Raw genomic sequence first — 13,213 nt, 5'->3', positions numbered from 1 at the left:
GTGATTTCGGCGTGGCAGTCAAAGTGTTAAGCAGCGTATAAATATGATAATTTCGCGGAGAAGCAACGACACTCGTAAATCTGACGATATGCAAATGTTTAAACTCGCGTGCTTCTTGAATCGTTACAAGCTGAGGCTTCCTCCTTCTTTTTTTTCCACGAAAATTCCCCGCGAAAGCACGATTTTATTCGAAACTTCCTCCCCTTAATTATCGTCAATATTTTATACCGAAAGCAAACGTGTATCCCGCGCTAGGCTGTACTTTACGAAACAGTTTCGTGAACTTTCAGCGAATGAATGTCTAAGCAATTAAGTCGGCGTGAAACTGCTCGAAACGTTCTAAAACATTCGAGACGCGGCGTTTCAGTTTGAAACGGCAATAAATACAATGCGAACCCCCTTCGGGGGCGAATTTGTAATATTCATGATGAAACGAATGAATATGCGCGAGTAAACGACACACGCCTCATAATTATTCGAATAATTATTTCACCTTTTTAAACTGGAATGTATTTATCAAAAAAGAAAACTTTAATAGTCGTTTTATCCGCCTTACATTGAATTTTACGGGGCTGCCGCAGGCATTTTTCATCGTTCTAATAACTTTAATATCTTAATTTCGCCTCATTACTTGGTCTAATAAATAAACGAACAAGCAGGTTACAGCCAGCCGGCGAGCAACTTCACTTTGCAACGCTCGAGCGGAAAAACGAAACGCTCGAAAGATCTCGAGGGCGGTGGAGATACTTGAAGCTAAATACGGATCAAGCGCAGACACTATCGCGACTTCGTTTTTATTTCCAGCGAATTATACACGGCGAATAAACGATCACCGTAATTATCGGGAACGAGTTTAACGATCTCCTGGCAGCTTTGAATTTTCAATTCGCCCCGATTAGCGTACACGGAGCCGCGGAAAAAAGAAAATTGTTAAGGGACGAGATCATTAAACAGCGAACGACAACCGGCTACTTGTTTTCCGGTTATTGATTGGGCTTCACCTTCACGCCGGAAAGTTGAGACAGGCGGTAACGACGGTGCTACACGGGGGAATATTAAACGTCAACGATAGGCCAACGCGAAGAAATTACCCTGCTCACGGTATCATAATTACAGACGTTTCTTCGCCCGGTTAATTCTATAACGTAACAGGCCCGACACGAAGCTCGAGGGAACACGGTGTATCGCCGAAGGTGTAGAACGAGAAATCGATAGAAAAATTTCCTTTCTCGATAAAGACGCGTCAAACATCGCGGAAAGTATGTTTCGAAGCAGTCGATTTATCTAGACTCGGTGCTTACGCTTTGAAGGGAACAAGAAGCATTCCAGACGTTTACCCTGCCCGCTCCTTCGCCCCTTGAAGCCGTGCTTTAAATCGCCAGACGCTTTCTAAGACGGCGTCTGTCAAATTCCGACCGATAAACTTCAACAGAAACACCAGACACTGCACCGGTGCACTTCAAACGCGCGCCAAATTCGCGTCTGCCCGATGCTTATCGCAACCACTTCCGGTTACCTTTCGTTCACACTCACGCGAACACTCCGTACCGATTCCACGCGATAACGTGCAATCGGTGTCGGCGAAATTTCCGAAGGATTCGTGACCATTCGATGTGTCACGTGTTCGAATGCACCGGCTACACTGACCAGTGTCCTTTTTTTTTAAAATAATATCTCTAACAGCTGCGAAGACAGTTAAAGGTCTTCCTATTATTTCCTGCTCGAAAGAGGAAAAAGAACTGACGCGTTGTGCGATGATACATGAGAAACCCTTAAAGTATCATGAAAACGAGACCTTTAAGAACTTCGTCAGTTTTGCAGAAAAAAAATAAAAAGCGAACGCAGTTTGTGGGGTGAAAATTTAATATAGGACTCACCGTGGACGACACGATGCTCCCTGCCACTCGAACACCCTCGAAGAAACGTCACTGCGATAGAAAAATCCACAACGGTCCACTGGCTCGACACGGCAATCACCACTGTCGCTTGTTCACCTGGCACAAGTTCAAAGGTCGTATTTTTATTTTATTTGAAATTACGATATTATTTTAATCGAAGAAAATATTTAACGAAATGCGTTCACACGAATTTGTATCGTACTCGGCGATCGCGCTGCGTCCGTGCGTACAACCGTTCGACTCGGAGTCTCGCGCTCAACTGGTCTCCGCTCGTTGGCGCGGATTTCTCGCCGGCCAATCGGAGTCGAGACTGCGCGGCGCGTCGCGACTTTGCCTCGTGTGTATCGTACCTTAGGTTTAACCCCCGTCGCTACACCATACCGCCTCACTACACCCCGCGCCACTCGCGGAATTACGTGTCTCTATTCTATCGTTCGCTCTCTACGCCGACCCCCCCCGTCTGTCTCGCCCTTTTGCATTTTCTCACTCTCACTGTTACTCTTTTATCGGGGAATGTATACAAGGGTAGCGATGAACATTCAATTTTCCCTCTTGCGAAGTTTTTGAATCGAATACTTCGACGAACGTAATCGTGCGAACGCCGTGTAAATTCTTTCTACTCACCTTTCGAAGTATCGTCCATAGTAATTTCATCCGCCAACCCCGCCATTTTCTCGTCTATCGGCATTGTATACTGTTACAGAAATATTGAATTATCAGTTAGAATTCTGACGAATTTTACCCTACAACTTGTTATTGTATTCGTATTTTAATGTTATTCGGATATTTCGATCAATTCTTGTCGTGGAAGTTTGAACGGTTTCGTGGGTTATGGCCGCCATGATGGTTATGAAAGTTGTAGAATTACCTGAGTTTCGAATTGTTCGAAATACGATGTTATCGGTGATCTCCACTTCTCCCGTTGCAATATTTTTGTTCGCTGCGTCACCAGGTTTGCGTACAGACCAATTTTCTTCCATTGCGTGCGATATTTCTCAATTATTTTTGCAATTTTCACCACTTCGACACGCAACAAACACTTTCCCGCCTGCAAAACGCTGGTGACTAATGCGTATTAGAACTTTAGTTCCTTAAGCCGCCACCAGGCGGCGGGTTAGGACTGCTCCTTATGGAGTTTAAACATCTTCAAAGTATAAATTATAATTATTTATTGGAATTGAAATTTATAAAAGATAACACATCTTCGCAGTTTGATGAATGTTGAAAGAATGAATGTTCGAAAAAGCTATTTGAATTTTGTTAATAAAAATAAATGATTAGCGAAAATGATTAATTACGGCGGCGTTGACAATTTCTTCTTAACAGACATTTTCTTCATTATCGACCTCGATGCTGGCCACCACATCCTTCAGTCGCGAATTTTGTGAAACGTGTCGAACATTGTACATTATCAGATTTTTGTGATATTTTTCAAGTAATTAATTGTGAAATGTGAGTGTAATTGAACGAGACAATCTGCTGGACGAAAAAGACGACCAGAAGCAACTGTGAGTACAGCTTTTATGTTTATTATTAATACCATGTGTTGTTGACAACTTTGGTTATAATTGTTTTCATGAGTTTTCATGAACTTCTTTGTTTATATTATATTGTTCATAGTTTATTATTTATTGTTCATGCACCGTGATTAAAAATACGTCTTATATGTCTATTGTCATATCGGTAAGTAGAGATTTATTTTATAACCTTCTACAGACGATCGACGCATATGTGTATCCAAACATAATTGCATAGTAATTTATAATCCCGTACATACTGCGTTATATTCTTGATACAAAACACAGCCAAGGATTTATAATATATGCAGTAAGGATGAAATTATTACATCCTTTAATTTAAATTAACAATAGTCTATGCAAGCTTAAGAATATTCCGTCCCAAAAGGGTTAAATTATTCTAACGATTTATCATCTGAAATTTTTCCAAAATGTATGCAGCATGTATAAGGATCAATTTTTAAAATTCCACAACCGTGAAGTTGTATAAATTTTACAGCAAAAAGTACATAGTTTTTCGTAGATTTATTGTTTTCTAAGTAGAGGGTGACTCATTTTAATCTTTAAATGGATATATATGGGGAAGTATATACATTGGGTTGAAAGTTGAATATACGAGGGTTGGAGGAAGTCGAGGGAAGCACTAGAATGTCAAGAAGGAAGGTCTGTTGGAAACGAAACGTAACTGTACTCTATTATCAGTACCACTTGTTAGAATATTCTCTTTCACGTTTCTATCATACGAAATTTTTCTTCGATATCGCGAATTCAATTTTTCGTTCAATCCCTCGCGATATACTCAAGCATGGATCAAAAGAAATGGCAAATAATGAACTTTATTTTTATTCGAATACTATCACGACGATGGAGCCGGTACTTTTATCTTTTATACCATCTATCCGTTTATGTATTCCTCTCATCCAAACAAACGTAAAGCTTGATACTAAACATCCGTTTATTCGATAACGAAAAGTATGCAGCCGAACGGTGCTTCATCAGCTTTTAAATCTCCGCGTCTCCAGTCTCTTTCTCTCGGACACGAAACGCATTACATAACTTTTACGCAACTTCCTGCAGACATAACAGGATACGTTGAGGCGCGGTTGAAAAAACACGAGCAGAGAAAGAAAGTTCCCTTCGTATCGACTCGCGTTCGTTTATTACGACCTATAGCCGCATATACTTATCGTCTTCCTTCTTTTCGCGTCTATCAACCCTCCGTTTCTCTCTCTCCCTCTGTCTTTCTCTATCTTCCCTAGCAATTCCACCGGGGGTTCCGCATAATGCTTTTTTCAGCCAGCCCTCGGTACACTGGGACAGGGACTATCCGTAGTAGCCTGGGTCGCCCCGAGTGACGCGAATTTTTCTCCTTTTTTCTTTCCCTCGAAACGACTTTCCATTCGAGTACACGAATCCTCGGCACCCCCGAGGCGAGCTCCCGTGAATTATCCGAGTGCCTTCGGTAATTCCGTCGGGAATCGTTTTGCATAATGTTAAGAAAATACTCGTAAAAGGCCGCGTTGAATGCGCGATACCGCCGCGCGCGGTTACAACACTCGACCAACGATCATGGCGAACGAGAAAAATTCCACGTTTCTAATTCCCTCCGCCATCTGGTTGCACCGCCGAACCGTCTTTTTTATCGGGACAAGATAGGTGCGTGTAGGAATTATTGGGAATTTAGTCGGACAGCTAAGGAAAGAGCAGTTTGTTCGTAAATCATGCGTATATTGGATGATGCATACGTATTGTGCGCACCTGGAATGTTGGTGACGTTGAAAAGTAGTGGTGAAAGGGAAACGATCCCGAGTATGTTGATTAGTTTCCTTAGGCTTCTGTATTTTCATCGATATCAATTTAGTTGTTAATTACACGAGTCTTGAACAGTAGCGGGATGCTTTCCATTAATATGCCAAATCGAGGAGTAATTAAGTAGAAGTTCACACCTCGAGTATCATCTTAAAATCACAGAAAACTTTATTTCTAATAAATCTATGAAGCTTTTGTAATTTTTATCCCAGAAAGCTTTCTTCCATTAAGAACAAAAATTATCCTATTAAGCTAAACTCATTTGGCGAAAGTTGTTGGGAGAAAAGTGAAAGCGGTAATGGCAGGGATGTTTGCAATTTATAGGAATAAAGAAGCTACTTTTCGGTCCATTGCTGCACGTTTAATTGCAGAGATTCCCGGTGAAATCAGCCCGCTGAGAATGGGGTGAAGTCGTGTAAATAGAGTAGCGTCGCGTAGGAGGCTGGAAGGGTGGAAGTCGCCCTTGAAATTTCCCCATCGCGGTTTGTCGATAGTGACATTAAGCCCTCGTTAAACACAGCACCGTCTCTCGCCTTCCTCGTAAAAGTGTATTTCAAATTCGCCTCGCGGGAAGGGATTAAGGGTAGTTTGCGGATGGCTGTTCGCCGGACAACAACGGCATTCAGTTTTGCATGGGAACGAGCCGGAAGTGGCTTCTTCACGCATTTAACAGAGGCCGCGTAGGAAAGTCTTGCAATTTCCGATGGAACTTTCTGCGGTCGTTGCTGTTTGACTTTTCCTTCAAAGGGTTTAAACAGGCCCCACTTCTCTCGTTAACATTAAGCGGCCGCGTGTGCAACTCGCTTTGATCACGGCTCGCGCTCGTATGCAATTAAAACCACGTTATAGACTCGCGTCAGCGTTAACTACGTTCCGCAGACGGATCTCTATTTGGGAAATTATCAAATGAGTGGTTGCTGCTGGAACCTCGATTACCCGTGTCGCGAACAAGATCCGAGAGCCAGCTTAATTCGACGACCTTTATGCTCGCGAGATACCAGTGTTTTACATTCTCCTCTTCGTTATCACATTTTGAATCGTACCCATCCTTTTCAGAATTATAATTCATACATCGACGCTTCTTTCGGACTGTTCTTGCTTATCGAATTTTGAATTTGGAAATACAGATTGGTTTAGGCTACGATTAATAATCGATAATAGTTTGCCAGAATATATATTTCATTTCGAGCTAATTAGAGAAAGGGAGAGAGAGGGGTATCTTATCCTTTCGGACAGCGGACCTGCAACGCCACACGAGTTTATTGTGATTAAATATTAATTTCGAAAAGGTGAGAGAATATTTTTCATGCAAAACCTTTTCACTATTTTATCACGCGACGACTACAAGCTGAATACTGATCAAAGAACATAAACTCCGTAAACTCGCGTTTCATACAAGCGTTAGTCGCGAGCATAATGATATTCGTAAAAGTAAAGAGCAGCCCGAGCAACTCAGACTTCGTACCCTCGGAACTACCGAAACTTCACCCTACAATTTCCGCGAGAAGTTACTATGATACATGCCGCGCAACCCTCTCTATAGAACTTCCCTCGAAACAAAGAACGCGAGCGTTCGTGTTTGCATTCGTTGTATGGAAATCGACAGACGGAATGGCACGGTCGGATCTTGGGAAGCGACTTTTAGTTTTAACAGCTCGTAAAACAACCGCGGCATCCACCGCCGCCTGGAGCGTCTGAAACGCACTCGAACTCGCCTTGTTTCCGGCAAGTGGAATTTAAGTGAGTTCTTAACGAGCTTCCAGTTACAGTTATCTGCTTCTCGAGACCGGACTAATACCTGCGTCGACCACTTTACCGCGATAAAACTTCGTGGTCGGTCGTTTTTATCAGATCGTCGAAACCGTGTTACGGATTAGATTTAGTTCTGGCCTGTGTGAACACTTTCGTGTCGTCCGTGAATCTTCTTTGGATGCATTATCAAAATTATCAAGAATTTCGAAAGATTTCATTTAAACTTCCCAAACAAATCTTGATGAACTCGTGTGTCCTTATTCGCAGTCCACTCGCTCGATTTCCTTTTATTGCGAACTGGAGACACCGGAAGTCATTGTTCATTCGTTGACCACCGACCGAGGACTCGTTTTCTTTCGTTCCACCTGCGGTTGCTCATTCCTGGAATACTTCGCTAGAAGGAATCGCAGAGGAGACCTTTCATTTGTTCCAAGTTCTCCAGGATATCTGGCTAGGACGAAACGTCCCTTCGCTGGAATCTAATTGTAAGATCGTTTCGCGGAACAGTTCTTATTGTTTGCCGTAGGCGCGAAAGGGGTACCGTTTCGCAGTAACCCGGCACGGATACGGGCGGTATCGTAAAATTTAGTCGCTGAACGAGACATCGAACTCCTCTCGGTTCTTTCGCAGTCGGTGCATACCGGTTTTAACGATACGTACTATTAATTTTAAGAGGAACGTCAACTATGCTTTAACGACCCTTATGGTGCATTCCCCGCGAGTGAGGCCACTTTTCTGGGACTCGAACATAACGATCCCGCTCTGTCAAACGAACGAGGTACAAACGAAACTTTATTTCGCCGATGCCGCGACATTTCAGGATTACTCGTCTCTGTTTTTTATTGTAACCTTAGGAAACTCTATTAGAGTCCAATAGGATTTTAATATTCCCTAATTAAATTAAATTCACTGTCCATTGCGAACTTCATTTTTTCTCGATCAAAGATTATAAATATTTGAACAAAGACCTATGGGTACATTATCCCTTTTTTGACCGAACCCATCGCGAGTGGGAAGTTTGATACAAAGGGAATCGCTAAAGCAACAAAAGAATTCACGGGAGTCCGAACTCGCAACCCTCTACATTCGAATACGAACAATGGAAGCGCTTTTTTTTTACGAGAAAGACTAAGTTAGAAGCTTCCCTGTTTCGGGCTCAAAGGAGCCCCGAGCTGTTTTTCATCGTTTAATATTAATCGTTCGGCCGAGCATGCGGCAAGAACGACGTCGAATGATTATGATATTTCGAGTCGTACGCAACCCTCCACGTTTGATCTTCAGAAAGCGTGATAATTGGCACACAGGGAGGCACGTTAATGCGCATAAAATGGGAACAGGCTACGATGAGAGTTGCATTACCTTCGCCGCCGCAAGTAAATAGCAAGAAAGTCCTTTGATCGTACGTACAAAATGACGGAACGTCCTCGGAGTGGCGAGGCGAGTGTCGCTGGCAGAACGCAAAATTGAATTCTCCTCCTGGTGTCTTTACGCTTTCAAACGCACATAACGTAAACATTTTAAGATCTTCAGTGGGAAAATGTACACCGTATACAACAGAAGCTCGACTACTTCGCTTCTGTCTCTTTGATCGTTCCATTCGGTTATTCTTTTCGTCCTTTAGAGAGACGCTTTTAGTCCATTTACAGTCCCTAACCGTTCATTCTACTCGTCGACTTCTCGAAAATCATCAGTCCTCTCGGATCCGCTTCTAATCCCGACCGATTCTGACCTTCGTCGAACAGGAGATTCACTTCCTGTGCGACCTTATTTTGCAAAGAGGAAACCGAACCGTAAGAAGCGGATTGCCCTTCAGGGAGAGCCGGCCAGACCGGTCGTCGAGGATGCACAAAAAGGGTGGCTCGCGTCGATCCAGCGTCGCGGGTACTTGTCACGAGCTGTCCGAATAGCTTTGACGATTCGAGGAAGACGAAGAAAAGGATGAGAACCGGCTGCAAAGGTAACGAAGAGTCGTGGCTGAAGAATCGAACGAGCATTGATATAACGAACGTGACCGGCGCACCTTCGACGCTATTACCAAGCCGGGAAAAAAAGGAATAAAAGACGCGGGAGTCCTGGTCGCGTCCGTGGTACACGGGACGATAAATCGAGGCTAAGTCGAAATTACGATCTCGCAGGGGTGTGCGTGCCCTGGCACACGAGCCCGGGCTTAAGCCTCGTTCCGGCACCATCTGGATCGACTGAACGATCCTGTATACCCTCGTATCGATGGTAATTGCTCGCGGATCGAGCATTTGCACCGCTTTTTATGCGACACTTTTTGTCGCTGGATCGTGAAAAGGACACCTTATTGTTTGGTATCACACTTACGCTCCCTTTTTTACTTTGCTCGGAATTTAATTCTTATTGCTGATAGGGGGAGACCAGGGACAAACGTAACAATTTGTCTCTTTGGATCTGGAATTTTTAAACCACTCGTGTACCACAGTGAACCTTGATTATTAGAATATATTTTCTAATAGCAGAGGAAATATAAAATTGTACGGTAGGTAATAGAGATCGGTACAGAAAAAGTAGAGCAAAATCATCGATTCGACGTGGAAGGAAAAAACAAAAGGACCTCCACTTACTATACTAGAACGATTACGCTATAATCGTTTCTCGGCTATCGATCCTCCGAGAGTGGAGGCCGCAAATTGCGGTCATCGTATGCGATCATTTTTATTTCCTTTTCTGCCTATTTAAAATAAAGCCTCCCCTAAACAATTTTACCCTCAGTCGCTCGCATTTTCCACCGTTTTAACATTGCACAATCGTTCCACGTGCGCGAGGTTCACAGAAGCAAACGGATAGAAAAAAGGAATGATAGAAGAAAATATCGATTCGTTAAAAGCATTATTACTATGACACGTATAATATCGTGTTCATTCATTTACGGTACTCGTGTCGGTTCATAGTGACGATTATGCTAATTTCAAAGGGTTTTCAATGGCCTCGAAGGGTACGGGACACGAATTGTTCGCGCGGATCTTCGTGTCAGCGTCTCGTCACTGTCACCCCGGATTAAAATCCGGTTCTCGATTCGCGTGCACCTCCGAATGAATATAATCGTCGTTGGATGGTGAGCTCGAACTCTTTGTCGCCTGGGGATCCTTTCATTCCGGGGTAGATCTACTGTTTAAGAAGGCTAGATTAAAAGTTTACCCCGTTAAAATGGTCGACACGCGGCTGCGCGAGGGTAGAAAATTATTTCACGCTATAACAGTTAACAAAATTGAAAATTGAAATTATTCTCCCATTTCCTACACCGTTTATCAAAACGCGACAACTTTCTTCATTATTTACCACCGTTATCTCGCTGCTACTTAATATATCTATCAAAAACGTTAATCGTCAGCAACGATGAAACGCTTCATAAACGATTTCATTATTTTTTCTGTCGCATACGCAATGCAACGCCAGTAGCGCAGTTAAACAACGGTAAATTAACCAAACAACCGTTCATTTTTCTCGTCGCGCGTGTCCCGCGTTGAATCCCTTTCCATCGCGAACATTATGCATACGTTGCGTGTGTAATTACACGGCTCAAAATTGCATGACGTGATACGGTGAAATGAGAGCAAAAAAAAGGAGAGAGAGGAAAAAAAGAGTAGCAGTGGAAAAAAGAGGAATGGGTGGCCATGGGGGGTGGATGAAACTCGGTTGCCGCATCGGGGGTAAATAGCCGGTGTCCCGTCGCTTTTAAACTCGTTTTAGATTGCACGTTTCGAAACGATTGTTATCGCTCAACAGTCATCGTTGGTTAGTTTACATAGCAGCCAGGTATCGATCGACATTCCCGGTAATTACGTATTGTCTGCAGAACGCTGTTGTGCCGGTATTATGCGACGATACACGCGTCACAAAGTCTCCCTTTCGCGTGTGAACGACGGTTCCGTGAAACGTGTCACAAACACGTACCTTGCTTGCCAATCAAACTTTCCTCTGCATAGATTCTTTCCAAATTACGAATTAAAAAGATGAATCGCCTCGATCGACTACCTAAAACTTCCCCCGAGGATGATTTTCGTGAAGACCTCGGCTAATCTTGCTTTTGAATCTTTGAAAGAGTTTCAATTAGTCTTCGCTGCTAAAAATTTACATCACGCGTTGCATTGGGCATAAATTTTCCCGCCTGTTAATAAATTTACGTCGGTGTACATCTGTGAGTCGCACGCGATCCGTTTGTTGTCGGTTGTTTCAAAGACATCAAAGGAAACCGCGTCGCGGACTCAGCTTCAGAGTATTTTTGGTTGAAAATTTTTTTTTATATTTCGTGAAGGGTATCCACCTTCAGAGGGTTAAAATTTGAACGCACGAGACAGAGGATCCTTCTTGCGCGACCTTCGTGGTTCAAAGGGTGGCTTCTAATAACGAAGATCGCGTTCCCATGCAAAGAAATGAGATACCATTTTCGCGGAAAAGCCACCGTATAACGAGATGCAAACTTTTGACGCTCGGATACTTTTAAACGAAACTTTTCAGGCCCCGAGATAACCTCGTATCAACGGGAGAACTTTACGCGAAGAACGGACAAGGTAATCCATATTTATGGAGGCTCGTCGAATGTTTTCATAGAAACCGCGTTGCTACATTTTCAACCCTTTGACCGCTTTCGACTGGCTGGAAAATATTGACGCGATCATTGTGATTGTATTGTACGATTTACTTGGAATGTTTTGTCAGGTGCACGAAGGACGGTAAACCAGGTGTTTCTCTAGCATTTATCTAATGGTTACTCATCAATTTTTCTTGTGTTGCAATGATTGACAATAGTGGTCAAGTAGCTTTTCAAATAACTGATTTGAGATCTTGTACACACGCGTTAGATCTCGATTTAGATTTCATTAGAGTTCCAACACTCTTATTAGATTTTATTGTTACAATTTCATTTATTGCGTATAAGAATGCGTTTTTAATTTGATTTCAAATAGGAACTTTGCGATAGCTAATGAGATTAAGCTGATAATAAGGTGTTAGAAGATGATTTAATGACATTTTTCTAATGCTACGATTAGATTAATTTCTTACCTTCAAACTACCTTCACAACTAATACGCGGAACAATAACAAAGTGTGTCAAGAATCCTGCATTCTTTCGCGATAAATAATCTTTGCGAGAAATTACACTCGTGTTCAAATCAGGTTTCTATAGGGAAAATGACGATTGACCCAGACTGTTGTTAAAGCGTTACGCGTTTTATTTTTAAGAACATTATATTTGAATGCATCCGATATAGCGAAGAGCTTTATTTCGTGCACGAGTTTCAAAAATACATACATCATCCTCATTTTCCATATTTTAATTCTGCACTTGGGTCGAAATGAAACGATGTTACGTGCGATCTAAAATTACTGGCACGTTGCAAAAATTGACGATGTGTCGGAACAAATGAATTTTCATTTATTAATAAAGAAACGTAGCGAGACGAGGAGCGTCGAGTAATTATTATGCACGTTCGGAGCTAAAAATTGAAATATTTTTCGTGCCAATATATCAAAATTAAAAACTGAAATAAATATTTGCAATTTTAACTCCAGATTTATCATAAATTTTTCAAATATTAAAATCGAACCTATTATTCCGGAATATTAATGTACCTCGATAAAAAGATGAAGAATTTATTAATAGCAATAACCGGTTCAGTCGATTGAACTTCATCAATTTATTCCATCGACTTGTTAGATTTTTTTAAAAACTTTTTCATTGAAGTGGTTTGCTTCGCGCGAATAAAACAACGATGTTCGATTTCGCAATTTTTTCGAAAGGCTCCTTTCGAGCAGTGTTTAACGTTCAACGATGGAACAACGACCAGCAAACTGGTTCGGAGTAATACGAAATCAATTGTAAGGCAATTAAAGCGGAGTGCCATCGTTGCTTGGCACATAAAGCTTCCAAAACTCGATCGTCAAGTGAGCACCGGTTATTGCACTGTTTGCTGTAGCCACGACCGTCCGCATTCATTTGAATTTTAAACAGTTTTTCCGATCTTTCTGTAAAACGATCCCACGGATTCCATTATACGCAATTACGAGGATGGTTTCTCCGTTTAAAATCCACGGAACACCGTGTCGATGTTTGCGAATTTTCTGCTGAAAATTTCGCCCTTGTGTACCTTCGATCAGTATGCAAAAAGTGTTGAGTTTCCATCAATCGTGCAATCGTTTTAACTTTGTAATTTGTACTACTCGTATCTTGTCGAAATTTCAAGTTTCACGTTTCTGTTTTTTTTTCGAAGTT

The sequence above is a fragment of the Osmia bicornis genome, chromosome 8 (assembly GCF_907164935.1).
Source record: "Osmia bicornis bicornis chromosome 8, iOsmBic2.1, whole genome shotgun sequence".
Classification (NCBI taxonomy): Eukaryota; Metazoa; Arthropoda; class Insecta; order Hymenoptera; family Megachilidae; genus Osmia; species Osmia bicornis.
This window is presented reverse-complemented; position numbering follows the sequence as displayed.